This window comes from Hyla sarda, chromosome 8 (assembly GCF_029499605.1).
Source record: "Hyla sarda isolate aHylSar1 chromosome 8, aHylSar1.hap1, whole genome shotgun sequence".
In the NCBI taxonomy this organism is placed as follows: Eukaryota; Metazoa; Chordata; class Amphibia; order Anura; family Hylidae; genus Hyla; species Hyla sarda.
In genome coordinates, this window is record NC_079196.1 from 206,508,407 (window position 1) to 206,522,396 (window position 13,990).

Below are 13,990 nucleotides of genomic sequence, written 5' to 3' on the forward strand. Positions count from 1 at the left end.
TAAGACATTTATAACCAGAGGGGCTTCTACTTTTCTAGAATTTAAGGAACACCTCTCATCTATCTTCTTTATTAAACTGATTTTTCGGGATCTTTCACGCGCCAACATTTCCCTATACAAGTTCCTATCATGGGGCCACATAACACAAATTTACGACGGAATAAAAGTGGTGACACATCAGCAGCACAGACTGAATAGGAATAGAGAAACAGAGCTGATTTCTTCCAAAAATAGCGCCACCTCTGTCCTAAGGTTGTGTTTGGTATTACAACTTGGCTGTATTCATTTCAACAGATCTGAGCTTCAATACCACATACAACCTGAGGACAGTGGGGGTGCTGGATAAGCCCTTAAAGAACTAAACTTTTAATATATTGTTTCTAATGTAATTATAAGACACTTTTCTATTTACTTGCTCTTAAAATTTTAAACCTTGATATGTTTTTAATTTGATTGAAAAAACGGCCACTAGGTGGCTCTGTTCTGTTTCCTCCACAAGTCAAACAGTTAATTTGGTCTCCACCCGGACTTGCAGAAGTCCAAACTCAGGAAGTGCGTGTGGGGCATGGCGAGGCACAGCTCTCACAGGCTTGGGCTGGGTTCACACGGTGGAATTTCTGGGCAGAATTTCTGCCGGAGATCAAGCCGGCGGCACTAGGACCGTGCGGACTGCATTGCCATCCACATAGATATCAATGCATTTCTGGGCAGATCTCCCAAAAGCTCCACCCAGAAATGCATTGCCGTCTATGGGGAAAGCAATGCAGTCCGTGCGGTCTTAGTGCCGTCGGCTAAATCTCCGGCAGAAATTCTGCCCAGATATTCCGTAGTGTGAACCCAGACATGCGGATTTTCGCAGTGTATTTCACCGCTGAAGGACCTCCTATATGCTGCCTTTATATGTGCCTGCTCGGAGCGGCAATACGCCGCTCCGAGCAGACACACTGCGATATGCGAGTCGCCGCGCGCATGCGCAGTATACTCGCACATCGCGGCAGCTCTCAGCCTCGCTCATTGAGCAGGGGAAGCGGCCGCGATGTGTGCGAGTATACCGCACATCGCAGTGTGTCTGCTCGAAGCGGCGTATTGCCTCTCCGAGCAGGCACATTTAAGGGCACCGTACATAGGTCCTTCAGCGGTGGATCTGAAGCGTAAAATAAGCTGTAAATCCGCACGTGTGAACGTACCCTTAGGGTACGTTCACACGAGCTGATTTTTTTGCGGGTTTTCCACTGCTTATTTGTAAGGGGGTGGGCTCTTCTCTGCTGTCGGCAGCAGATTTTCCGCAGTGGAATTTACGCTGCGGAAAATCCGTCCCAGTCCCTACTGACTTCAATGGGGCTTGCGGCGGATTTTCCTCAGCGTAAATTCCGCCGCGGAAAATCTGCTGCGAACAGCCGAGAAGAGCCTGCCCACTTTCAAATACGCAGCGGAAAACCCGCAAAAATATTCGCTCGTGTGAACACACCCTTAGGCTAGGTTCATACTGCGGAATTTCCAGGCAGAAAATTTCCGCCCAGAGATTCCGAGTGCGGCCAGCGCCAACAGAATCAGTCCGCGTGGACACTACAGTCTCCAATAGACTGCAATGTGTTCCGCGAGTATTTCCGCCTGAAGAAAGAGCAACGCCATTCTTTAAGGCGGAAATTTTCAAGCGGATTTTCCATTCGCTTCACGAATTCCGAAGTGTGAATTTGTGAATGGAAACCCATTTCCTACACTAGACATTTTAGCAAGCGGAATTTCTGCCTGCAATTTCAAAGCGGAATTGCAGGCAGAAATTCCGCAGTGTGAACCTAGACTGGCAAGGAGAGGTTATAATGGATCGGACGGGAAAGCTGCAGTATGTAATTCCGTCATTTCTCTCAGGCCTCTCTACATATATACCGTACATGTCACCATATGGTTTTCATATCATAAATGCTAAAAATTCCCACTAACTCTAAATGTAATTTGGCTCATAGGAATTTATAAAATGATTTCAGATAAGTTCAGTAGAGCGAGAAACGTATCTCCATACAGCAGACTTCCTTCCTATCATCAGATTAATGGCCGCCTGCTTTTCTACAATAGAAGTAAAGGGTGACTGTATAAGGCAACAGCAAGAAGATGAGACTTTACCTAAAGGAGTACTCCAGCGTTAAAGGGGTTATTCAGGAAAAAACTTTTTATATATATATATATATATCAACTGGCTCCAGAAAGTTAAACAGATTTGTAAATTACTTCTATTAAAAAATATTAATCCTTTCAGTACTTATGAGCTGCTGAAGTTGAGTTGTTCTTTTCTGTCTAAGTGCTCTCTGATGACACCTGTCTCGGGAACTGTCCAAAGTAGAAGCAAATCCCCATAGCAAACCTCTTCTACTCTGTGCAGTTCCTGAGACAAGCAGAGATGTCAGCAGAGAGCACTGTTGACAGACAGAAAAGAACAACTCAACTTCAGCAGCTGATAATTAATGAAAGGATTAAGATTTTTGAATAGAAGTAATTTACAAATCTGTTTAACTTTCTGGAGCCAGTTGATATATATATATATATATATATATATATATATATATATATATATAAAAAAGTTTTTTCCTGGAATACCCCTTTAAACAACTTATCCCCTGTCTGATGCACCTCCTGCAATCTCAAGAATGGGGTCTCGAGTCTCCCAACAGAACAGGGCCCTTGGTCACGTGTGCATACTATCGCTCTATTATTCCGCATGCAGAATTCTGCCTCAAATTAAAGGGGTATTCCAGGAAAAAACTTTTTTTTTATATCAACTGGCTCCAGAAAGTTAAACAGATTTGTAAATTACTTCTATTAAAAAATCTTAATCCTTTCAATAATTATCAGCTGCTGAAGTTGAGTTGTTGTTTTCTGTCTGGCAACAGTGCTCTCTGCTGACATATCTGCCTGTCTCGGGAACTGCACAGAGTAGAAGAGGTTTGCTATGGGGATTTGCTTCTAAACTGGGCAGTTCCCGAGACAAGTGTCATCAGAGAGCACTTAGAAAGAAAAGAACAACTCAACTTCATCAGCTCATAAGTACTGAAAGGATTAAGATTTTTTTTAATAGAAGTAATTTACAAATCTGGAGCCAGTTGATATATATATATATATATATAAGTTTTTTCCTAGATAACCCCTTTAAAGCCCTTAGATCTCCATGGGATTCCGCACTCCCATTCACACTTCTGAATTTCCGCAAGCGGAAATTCAGAAGTGTGAAGGGGAGTGTGGAATCCCATAAAAGTCTATGGGGGGGGGGGGGGGGATTTATCATTGCTTTTAGACCATTTTTATTGTCTATGTTTTGGCGCAGTTCAGGAGCAAGCAGCATATTTAGCGACTTTTATGCGTCTTTTGATATAGACAGTTTCACTCTTTTTTCCTACCCGTAAAACTTTTTCGTTTTGACCATGCAGTGTTCACGTATTTATCATTTGCAACTTTTGTCAAAAGCCGCTATTTTGTGCGCAAAGCTACACCACCTACCAGTAGGCGTGAGAATCACTTCTACCTTCCACAATCCAACCTTTAACCTCTTATGGGCGACAGCATCCCACTCCCCTTCTATGACACACAGGAGCTGAGCGCAGGTCATAACTGGGTGGTCCTGGCTGCTATCTGCCACCAGGACCCATCTCTAATGCCAGACATCACCGATCACGGTGATGCCTGGCTTTAACCCCTTAGACACCGCAAATGTGATTGTCGTGTCTAAAATGCAAGTAAAAATGTCCCGGCAGCTCTGTGAAAGTAAAAACACCTAACCTGCCAAATTCAGGACCCGGGAAAGTGTCTACTTCCCTCCCTCACAAGCGTCTAGAAGAAGTGTATGTGGTAGAGCTTTTCCCTCCACGGCAGAGCTGCGCAAAATTCATCATCCTGCTGCACCTTCTTGATAAATAAGATGCACGCTAGTCAAACCCACCACCCAAATAAGACATTCTGTGATAAATCTGGGCCTATGGACTTTAATTTGAGGCAAAATTCTGCAAGCGGAAATTCTGCTGTGTGAATAGACCCTAAGCAGTTTAGGATCTTATTCTGGTGATCGGTGGGGGTCCCAGTGGGTAGACCAACAGAAATAATGCAGGTGATAGATACCTTATATACTCGAGTATAAGCCGAGTTTTTCAGCACGATTTTTCATGCTGAAAACGCCCCCATCGAGTGAACTCTCCGCCTGTCAATCCCTTCTCAGTGGTCTTCAACTTGCGGACCTCCAGATGTTGCAAAACTACAACTCCCAGCATGCCCGGACAGCCATCGGCTGTCCAGGCATGCTGGGAGTTGTAGTTTTGAAACATCTGGAGGTCCGCAGGTTGAAGACCACTGCGTGGGCCTTCGTCATCATCCAGACCCCCCTTTAGTTTTCTACTCACCTCCCCTCGGTGGGAAGGAAGGGTGGGCTGGTCCGGGCCATCTATGCTGCAGGGACCGTCCGGTGGGGAGGGTTAGTCGTTCCGTGACATTGCCTTGACGACGACGCACAAGGACTTTCAAGCGCATGAACGTCCCTGTGCGTCGTCGTCAAGGCAACGTCACTAGGCCCGATGCGAGCGGAGAAGAGGGCCTCCCGGTGAAAATGTACAGCCCGGAACGACTAACCCTCCCCACCGGACGGTCCCTGCAGCATAGATGGCCCTGGATGATGACGAAGGCCAGTGCAGTGGTCTTCAACCTGCGTACCTCCAGATGTTTCAAAACTACAACTCCCAGCATCCCTGGACAGCCGATGGCTGTCTGGGCATGCTGGGAGTTGTAGTTATGCAACATCTGGAGGTCCGCAGGTTGAAGACCACTGAGGGGATTGACAGGCGGTGATGATGAAGGAAAGGGGATGATGACGGGGTGATGATGAAGGGGGGGAAGATGATGACGGGGTGATGATGATGGGGTGAAAATGACAGGGTGATGATGACAGGGGTTATAATGACAGGGTGATGATGATGGGGTGTTAATGACGGGGGTCTGGATGATGACAGGGGGGGATGATGACAGGGGGAGATGATGACATGGGGGGGGGGATGATGTTTTTCCCACCCTAGGCTTATAGTCGAGTCAATAACTTTTCCTGGGTTTTTTGGGTGAAATTAGGGGCCTCGGCTTATATTCGGGTCGGCTTATACTCGAGTATAGACGGTAAATGTTTTTTGTGGGTTAACCTCTGTCAGTACAGCACACCTCATTGCACTTGTGCACAGTTGTGATGGTTAGGTATGTAATGGACAACCTAAAGGTTACATATTAATTTGTAATAGTTGATAAATCATAATAGAGACGGCTGAGAAGGCTGTGAAAATAAAGCACGTCTATAGCTGCAGAAAACAGCCAATCAGATTTCTGCTTATATAGTCCAATCTGTACTACAAAGTGAAAGCTGGCATCTGATTGGTTGCTATGGGCAACACCTAGTCTGTACTGGCTTCATGCATCTAAACACAAAGGGGGGGGGGGGGGGGATTTATCATTAGCGCAAATTTTTGTTCAATGTGAAACCTGCTGTGCAAGTGTGTGGTTTCCCGAGTTTATTATGTTGCGCTTGGCACTTCATAAAGTTGCGCAAATGACAGGAAGCCACTGGATAGTACTAGAAAAGGCGAAAATTTCACACACATTCTTATGCCAGTACATTTGCTGTAAAAGTTATTTCAGCGCACCAACCAGCGCATCTGCGAAACTGAAAATAATTAAGCCAGCGTAACGAACAGAAAAATAGCGTAAAATTAGGTGATGATTTAGGCAAAAGGCAATGCGCAAAATAAAAAACACACTAGTGGCCCAGATTTACATTAAACTGTGTGAGAGAAAAAAAATGGAGTGATTTTCCCACAGCAACCAATCACGGCTCAGGTTTCACTTTACCACAGCTCGTTAGCTGAGCTGTGATTGGTTGCTGTGGGAAAAAAAATCGCTCCATTTTTTTCTCTCAAATAGTTTGATAAATCTGGGCCTCTGCGCACGCAACTTCGTGGGCTGGCCAATTCCCCCCAAAGCCCATACCAACCAATCAGAAATGTGACAAAGCAACCAATCACAGCTCAGCTTTCATTTTATCAACTGTTCTGGTAAAATGAAAGCTGTGCTGTGATTGGTTGCTACGGACAACAAGGCTTCTCTTTGCTTTCAAAGAAGGCCTGTATTGACACCTGAGGCCTGATGTCTTGTTCTTCACCCATGTCCCATTTTTTTTTTTATAAGTATTTTGTGGCCTAGATGTTCAAAGAAACCAATCAGAGTGCATCTTTAATTTCTATAGTGTAGTTTGGAAAATAGAAGTAGAACTCTGATTGGTTAGCATGGCAATGATGGTGTTACACCCAGACCATTATAAATAGTGGGTCATAAAGGGCTTTCTGCTTGTAGACTTGCAAAGGGCCAACAATGCCGGACCCAAGGAACGACAGACACCAGCTGGGTCTGAAGGACCCCATTAAATTATAATGGAGTCCTTTGCATTCTGTTGTGATGTCTATCTTTAAAGGGGTACTCCACTGGAAAACATTTTTGTTTAAATCCACTGGTGCCAGAAAGTTAAACAGATCTGTAATTTACTTCTATTAAAAAATCTTAATCCTTCCAGTATTTATCAGCTGCTATTATGCTCCACAGGAAGTTCTTTTTTTTTTTTTTTTGAATTTCCTTTCTGCCTGACCACAGTGCTCTCTGCTGACACCTCTGTCCATGTCAGGAACTGTCCAGAGTAGGAGCAAATCCCCAAAGCAAACCTCTCCTGCTCCGGACAGTTCCTAAAATGGACAAAGGTGTCAGCAGAGAGCACTGTGGTCAGACAGAAAGAACTTCCTCTGTAGTATACAGCATCTGATAAGTACCGGAAGGATTAAGATTTTTTTAATAGAAGTAATTTACAAATCTGTTTAACTTTAAAAAAAAAAAAATATAATAATGTTTTCCAGGGGAGTACCCCTTTAATGGTTCTTCTTGCTGTGCTTTTTCTTGCCTCACAGAACTAATATAACTTACCCATAGGGATACTGCAGAGTATAGAGAGTGTCAGCGCCAGCGGCCGCAACAAACAGGAGGACGAGGAGGCAGCGCTTGCGGGTGACGTGAGTAGTACCCCGATGGGGACAGCGCTGGGCTGATAATTCATTTTGGGGGAGGGGGGGGGGGGGGTAATACCGTTATATACCGTGAAACTTCCAAAGGTTACAAAAATACCGCGATACACATATTTGGCCATACCGCCCAGCCCTACCGGAGAGGTCGCGTCGTACCATCACTATGGGACTAAAATGCAATACCAGACACAGCCCAGGAACAGACAGGGCGCTGTTTCTGGAAAATAAACAGTTCATTTTTTTTTCTTATTTACAGAAAACCCCTTCTGTGAATAAGAAAAAAAAATGAACTGTTTATTTTCCCGAAACAGCGCCCTGTCTGTTCCTGGGCTGTGTCTGGTATTGCATTTTAGTCCAATTTGCAGGTTTGATAGTGATGGTACGACGCGACCTCTCCGGTAGGGCTGGGCGGTATGGCTAAATATGTGTATCGCGGTATTTTTGTAACCTTTGGCAGTTCCACGGTATATAACGGTATTCCCCCCCCCCTCCCCCAAAATGAATTATCAGCCCAGCGCTGTCCCTATCGGGGTACTACTCACGTCACCCGCAAGCGCTGCCTCCTGTTTGTTGCGGCCGCCGGCGCTGGCACTCTCTATACTGTGCGGTATCCCTATGCCCGGGCTGCAAAAGGTAAACAAAATAAACAAACGCATGTTCCGATGTCGGCCTTACGCTGGGGACGTGAAGGTTGGACAGCCGTCAGCCTATCACCGGCCGCAGCGATGTTCCGCCTCGGCCGCTGATAGGCTGAGCGCACTGTCATGTAAGAAGCCGGTTTCTTACATGACAGTGCGCTCAGCCTATCACCGGCCTAGGCGGAACATCGCTGCGGCCGGTGATAGGCTGACGGCTGTCCGACCTTCACGTCCCCAGCGTAAGTCCGACGTCGGAACATGCGTTTGTTTATTTTGTTTACCTTTTGCAGCCTGGGCATAGGGATACAGTATAGAGCAGTGGTTTGCAATCTGCGGACCTCCAGATGTTGCAAAACTACAACTCCCAGCATGCCCGGACAGCCGTTGGCTGTCCGGGCATGCTGGGAGTTGAAGTTTTGCAACATCTGAAGGTTGAAGACCCCTGGTATAGAGTGTCAGCGCCGGCGGCCGCAACAAACAGGAGGACCAGGAGGGCAGTGCTTGCGGGTGACATATGTGAGTAGCAGCGCTGAGCTGATTAATTGGGGGGGGGAGGGGGGGGGACAGAACAGCGCTCGCGGGTCACATATATTAGTTCTCGGATGTGGGGACAGCGCAGCGCTGGGCTGATAATGAATTCATTCTCAAGGGGGAGGGGCCAAACCGGTATTGCGGTATGGGTTAAAGGGGTACTCCGGTGAAAACTTTTTTTCTTTTAAATCAACTGGTGGCAGAAAGTTAAACATATTTGTAAATTACTTCTATTAAAAAATCTTAATCCTTCCAGTTCTTATTAGCTGCTGAATGCTACAGAGGAAATTCCTTCCTTTTTGAAACACTGATGACATCACGAGCACAGTGCTCTCTGCTGACATCTCTGTCCATTTTAGCAACCATGCATAGCAGATCTATGCTAAGGGCAGCATGGTGGCTCAGTGGTTAGCACTGCTGCCTTGCAGTGCTGGGGACTTGGGTTCAAATCCCACTAAGGACAACAATAAATAAAGCGTTATTATTATTATTATTATACTAATGTCAGCAGAGAGAACCGTGGTCGTGATGTCATCAGAGAGCATTCCAAAAAGAAAAGAATTTCCTCTGTGGTATTCAGCAGCTAATAAGTACAGGAAGGATTAAGATTTTTTAATAGAAGTAATTTACAAATATGTTTAACTTTCTGCCACCAGTTGATTTAAAAGAAAAAAGGTTTTCACCGGAGTACCCCTTTAAAATTCACATCGTGCAGCACAAAAATTTCGGTACCCGGTATGAACCGGTATACCGTCCAGCCCTACGCTCCGGCATAAAAGCTTTGCATTTAAAAGGCTTTCGGCATCGTACGGTCACGGCAACATGTGGAAACGGAGTATTCCCATTACAGTAGTAAACCCCGGAGCAAGATCTGAATAAAAGATTAGACACGACTGATGGTAACTGATCCCAGCGTGAAATGGCGGGATCTCTGTGATACAAATAGGACAGAACTGATCTAATCGCCATGAATTCCGACTTCCAGGACTCAAAAGCAGTTCACCGGTTGTGTGCGCAGGACGAGGCGACATTACCCCCGGGAACAAACTCTCTGTGCCAATGGGAAATCCTGTTCCTTGTACACATGTATGTTTGTTGACCTAGATTATTTTTTTTTCCATATTTACTTTACAAATATTTGCGACAAATTATAATTTTATGCTAATCCTTTTAAGCAAAGAAAAAAGTCACTATGGAGACCATTCATCAAGGTTCATATAAGCCTATATATTCGCAAATGTATGCGTATTATGGTGCGACTTTCGCCGGCGTCTAGGGCTTTCTGCAATAGGAATGTTGTGGGCGTGGCTTGGGTTTGGTTTTTCTTCTAAGCACACAGTTGAGCACTTTATGACATGCGACTTTTGCAAAAGCCGCAGTTTCGTGAAGCGGCCACTCCAGCTGAAAGCCGCCGCAGACCGCCGCGCTGCCGACTGACTGAAGTGCACATTTATCAATTTACCTACTGTGTTTCTCCGAAAATAGGACCGGGTCTTATATAAATTTTAGCCCCAAAAAACACACTAGGGCTAACTCCCATTATTTTTAAAGGGGTACTCCACTAAATTACCCTCTAAGGCCTTGTTCAGACGGCTGAAAAACAATTGCCCCCGAAATTCCGTTGCAGCAGACTCCCATTATTTTTAAAGGGTTACTCCACTAAATTACCCTCTAAGGCCTTGTTCACACGGCTGAATAACAATTGCCCCCGCAATTCCGTTGCAGCAGACTCCCATTATTTTTAAAGGGTTACTCCACTAAATTACCCTCTAAGGCCTTGTTCACACGGCTGAATAACAATTGCCCCCGAAATTCCGTTGCAGCAGTCTCCCATTATTTTTAAAGGGGTACTCCACTGGAAAACTTTTTTTCTAAATCAACTGGTTCTAGAAAGTTAAATGGATTTGTAAATTACTTCTATTTAAAAATCGCAATTCTTCCAGTAGTTATCAGTGGCTGTATGATCCACAGGAAGTTCTTTTCTTTTAGAATTTCCTTTCTGTCTGACCACAGTGCTCTCTGCTGACACCTCTGTCCATTTTAGGAACTGTCCAGAGTAGAAGCAAATCCCTATTGCAAACCTCTCCTGCTCTGGACAGTTCCTGATCTGGACAGAGGTGTCAGCAGAGAGCACTGTGGACAGACAGAAAGGAAATTCAAAAAGAAAAGAACTTCCTGTGGATCATACAGCAGCTGATAAGTACTGGAAGGATGAAGATTTTTAAATAGAAGAAATTTACAAATCTGTTTAACTTTCTGGCACCAGTTGATTTAAAAAAAAAAAAAAAGTTTTCCAGTGGTGGAGTACCCCTTTAAGGGATTCATCCGCAAACATCTGCGCTGAAAACATAAAAAATTCTGGCCTCCTCTGAAAGAATTGACATAATCTGACAGAAATGCATTTCCATTTATGGAGACGGCGCATTTCCAAGTGCCTGACTGATGAGTTGGACGGAATGTCTGGCAAAAATCTGCCATGTGAACATAGCCTAACGGCCCCATTCACACTCCGGAATTCCACTTCGAAAATATTGTGCAGCAGCTTCCTATTGTTCTCAATGGAATTCTACTGCACCATTCACACTACGGGATTTCTGCGCCAAAAAATTCCAGACCCCAGACATGTTTATTCTTTCTGTGAACCCTGCTCTGAAACACATTACTTTCTATTGCAGTGTTTCCCAACCAGGGTGCCTCCAGCTGTTGCAAAACTACAACTCCCAGCATGCCCGGACAGCCAACGGCTGTCCGGGCATGCTGTGAGTTGTAGTTTTGCAACAGCTGGAGGCACCCTGGTTGGGAAACACTGCTCTATTTAGACAGCACATTTCTGTTCTGTCCTAGCATCGGCTTGTTTTGCCAATTCCCGCACCAGACAAAATCTCCATGGGCAGAGATTCCATCTGAAGCGGGCACTGGGCATGCTCTGAGTTGTAGTTTTGTAACAGCTGGAGGTACCCTGGTTTAGAAACACTGTTCTATTGAGACAGCACATTTCTGTTCAGTCCTAGCATCGGCTTTTTTTGCCGGTGCCCGCGCCAGACAGAATCTCGATGGGCAGAGATTCCATCTGAAGCGGGCACCGGGCATGCTGGGAGTTGTAGTTTTGCAACAGCTGGAGGCACCCTGGTTGAGATACACTGCTCTATTGAGACAGCACATTTCTGAGCAGTCCTAGCACCAGCTTGTTTTGCCGGTGCCCACGGGCAGAGATTCCATCTGAAGCGGGCACCGGCAACACAAGCCGACACTTGATTCCATAATGTAAATGAGCCCATAATGGTTCAAAATGAAGCTTGTGCAAAAATTTGCCAGTTTTGCACCTATAACTACTACTGTATAATTGTCATAATTTCCCAGGCTATGTGATAGCCTGGGGGAGTAGGGTATGGGGAGTGTAGCTGTGCGGTGACTTAAGGGTGCTTATTAACCCTTGCTATTCGTGATGCCAGGGTGAAGGCTCCTCAGTAATGCTTGTCCTACCGCCACCCTTCCCAAGAGCGATAGAGAGGTAGATAATAATGGAATGTCCACAACCGGAGAGTTTGCTGAAACAGTTGTAACTTTTACTGAAGATTTTATGCACGCTTCATAACCGGAACAGTCTCTATACATGCAAGCTTTCTTTGGAGATTGACAAAGGTTGGGACTTTAGCAGTTTAGAGTCTTTAGGATAATATGCGCTGTTCCACTGGATTTAGGGGATTTAGTTGCGGTCCAGTAGTCACGCTAGCTTTAGCGGGGGTAGTTTAAAACAAGTTCCGCTGAGGCCGGTAGGTTTTCAGGCCTAAAGTGACTTTGCAAGTTGCGCAGATCCGTCCTGCTAGTCCGGCATCCACGAGAGCAGCGACCCAAGAGAGCGATAATTGGCTACAGCTCCCTTATATGGGCAGGGGCTGGACTAGTGATAATTGGTCCAATACTTCTGTCAATCACCATTACAAAGGATTATGGGTAACACGTGACCCAAGGACCTCCAAAGGTCCTCCAACATACCATAGAGGATATTAACATGGTCACATGACCGAAGGTCCTGCGACGCTAAACAAGGTAAGTACTATACATTAAATAAAAAATACGTTATTATTAAATATATACCGTATTTTTCGCCCTATAGGACGCACCGGCATATAAGACGCACCCAATTTTAAAGGTGCAAAATCTAGAAAAAAAAGATTCTGAACCCAACAGTGATCTTTAACCTGCGGACCTCCAGATGTTGCAAAACTACAACTCCCAGCATGCCCGGACAGCCGTTGGCTGTCCGGGCATGCTGGGAGTTGTAGTTTTGCAACATCTGGAGGTCTGCAGGTTGAAGACCACTGGATAGGAGGTAATACTCACGTGTCCCCGACGCTCCAGACGTCTTCTTCCCCGGGATCCACGCTATCCGTCGCCGTCATCACGTCGCCATCATCACCTCGCTACGCAAACCGCTCCTATTGGATGACGGGACGGCGTGTGCGATGACGTGATGACGTCGAAGGAGAGCGCCGCCATGCAGGGGATCCCGGCACGGACAGACACCGAGGAGGCAGGTAAGGTCCCTCTCGGTGTCCTGTAAGCTGTTCGGGATGCCAAGATTTCACCGCGGCGGTCCCGAACAGCCCCACTGACCCGGGTTACTGTCCCTTTCGCTTCAGACGCGACGGTCAGCTTTGATCGCCGCCTCTGAAGGGTTAATACAGGGCATCACCGCGATCGGTCCCGGCCGTTGATGGCCGCAGGGACCGCTGCGATAGGTGTGTATTTGCCGTATAAGACGCACCAACTTTTCCCCCCCAGTTTTGGGGAAGAAAAAGTGCATCTTATACGGCGGAAAATACGGTACATATATTAAAGGACAACTGCAGCGCAATATACACTTATCCCCTATCTACAAGATAGGGGATAAGTGTTTGATCGCGGGGGGTCCGACCGCTGGGACCCCCCTTGATCTCCCTAACGGGGCGCCGCAATTAGCGCTCATGGTGACGTAGCGTCGACCTAGAGGTCGACGGTGATGCCCCGTCTCCTCCCCGTCCCCATACAGTTCTATGGGGGGAGACGGGGAGGCACGAACGCTGCCTCCCCGCCTCTCCCATAGAGATGTATGGAGGAGGCGTGCCGGCCGCAACGTCATGCTGCGGCTGGCACGCCCCCTGCACGGGACAGCCGCGGCCCCGTACAGGAGATCACAGGGGGTCCCAGCGGTCGGACCCCCCCGTGATCAAACACTTATCCCCTATCCTGTGGATAGGGGATAAGTGTTAATCACGCTGCAGATGTCCTTTAAGACTGTAGAATTAGAATAGAGGAGAGGTGACTGGGGGCTGTCCCACCTGGGGGACCCTACCTGAGCGTAGTTAGGCTGGGTTCACACCACGTTTTTCAAATACGATTACCGTATACGGTTTTCCGCTAAAAAACGTATGGCAAAAACCGTATGCAACCTTATACAACCGTATGACTCCAAATTAAAACGTATACGGTTTTTCCCCGTACGGTTTTATCCGTTTGCATCAGTTTTTGCCAACGGTTTTGCTATTTTGTTGGAATTAGTTTTTCAGCAATTTAATAAAGTTCCTATTGTTCTATTGAAATTCCAATCTGCGCATGTGTCAACTCCAAAAACGGATTAGAAAAACCGTGTGCAACCGTATTCTGAAATTCTGTGTACGGTTCTCATAGACAACAATGTTAAAAGAACCGCATACGGTTCGCATACGGTTTTCCAACCGGAGGCAAAAACGCGGTCGA

The 13,990-nt window shown here is 46.1% G+C and overlaps 1 protein-coding gene and 1 long non-coding RNA gene across 4 annotated transcripts in view; one reads left to right on the forward strand and one right to left on the reverse strand.

Annotated features, from left to right (window-relative positions):
* Nucleotides 1-13,990, forward strand: part of ADCY9 (adenylate cyclase 9) — a 140,861-nt gene that overhangs the window by 37,390 nt on the left and 89,481 nt on the right. The gene's annotated exons all lie outside the window — the stretch shown is intronic.
* Nucleotides 1-13,990, reverse strand: part of LOC130285202 (uncharacterized) — a 94,644-nt gene that overhangs the window by 14,944 nt on the left and 65,710 nt on the right. The window contains exon 1 of one of the 3 annotated variants that reach the window (XR_008847290.1): nucleotides 4,383-4,476. The exons of the other annotated variants lie outside the window; for them this stretch is intronic. This is a non-coding gene — a long non-coding RNA (uncharacterized LOC130285202). Of the gene's footprint in view, nucleotides 1-4,382; nucleotides 4,477-13,990 lie in introns of those variants that run through there. 3 annotated transcript variants of the gene reach the window in all.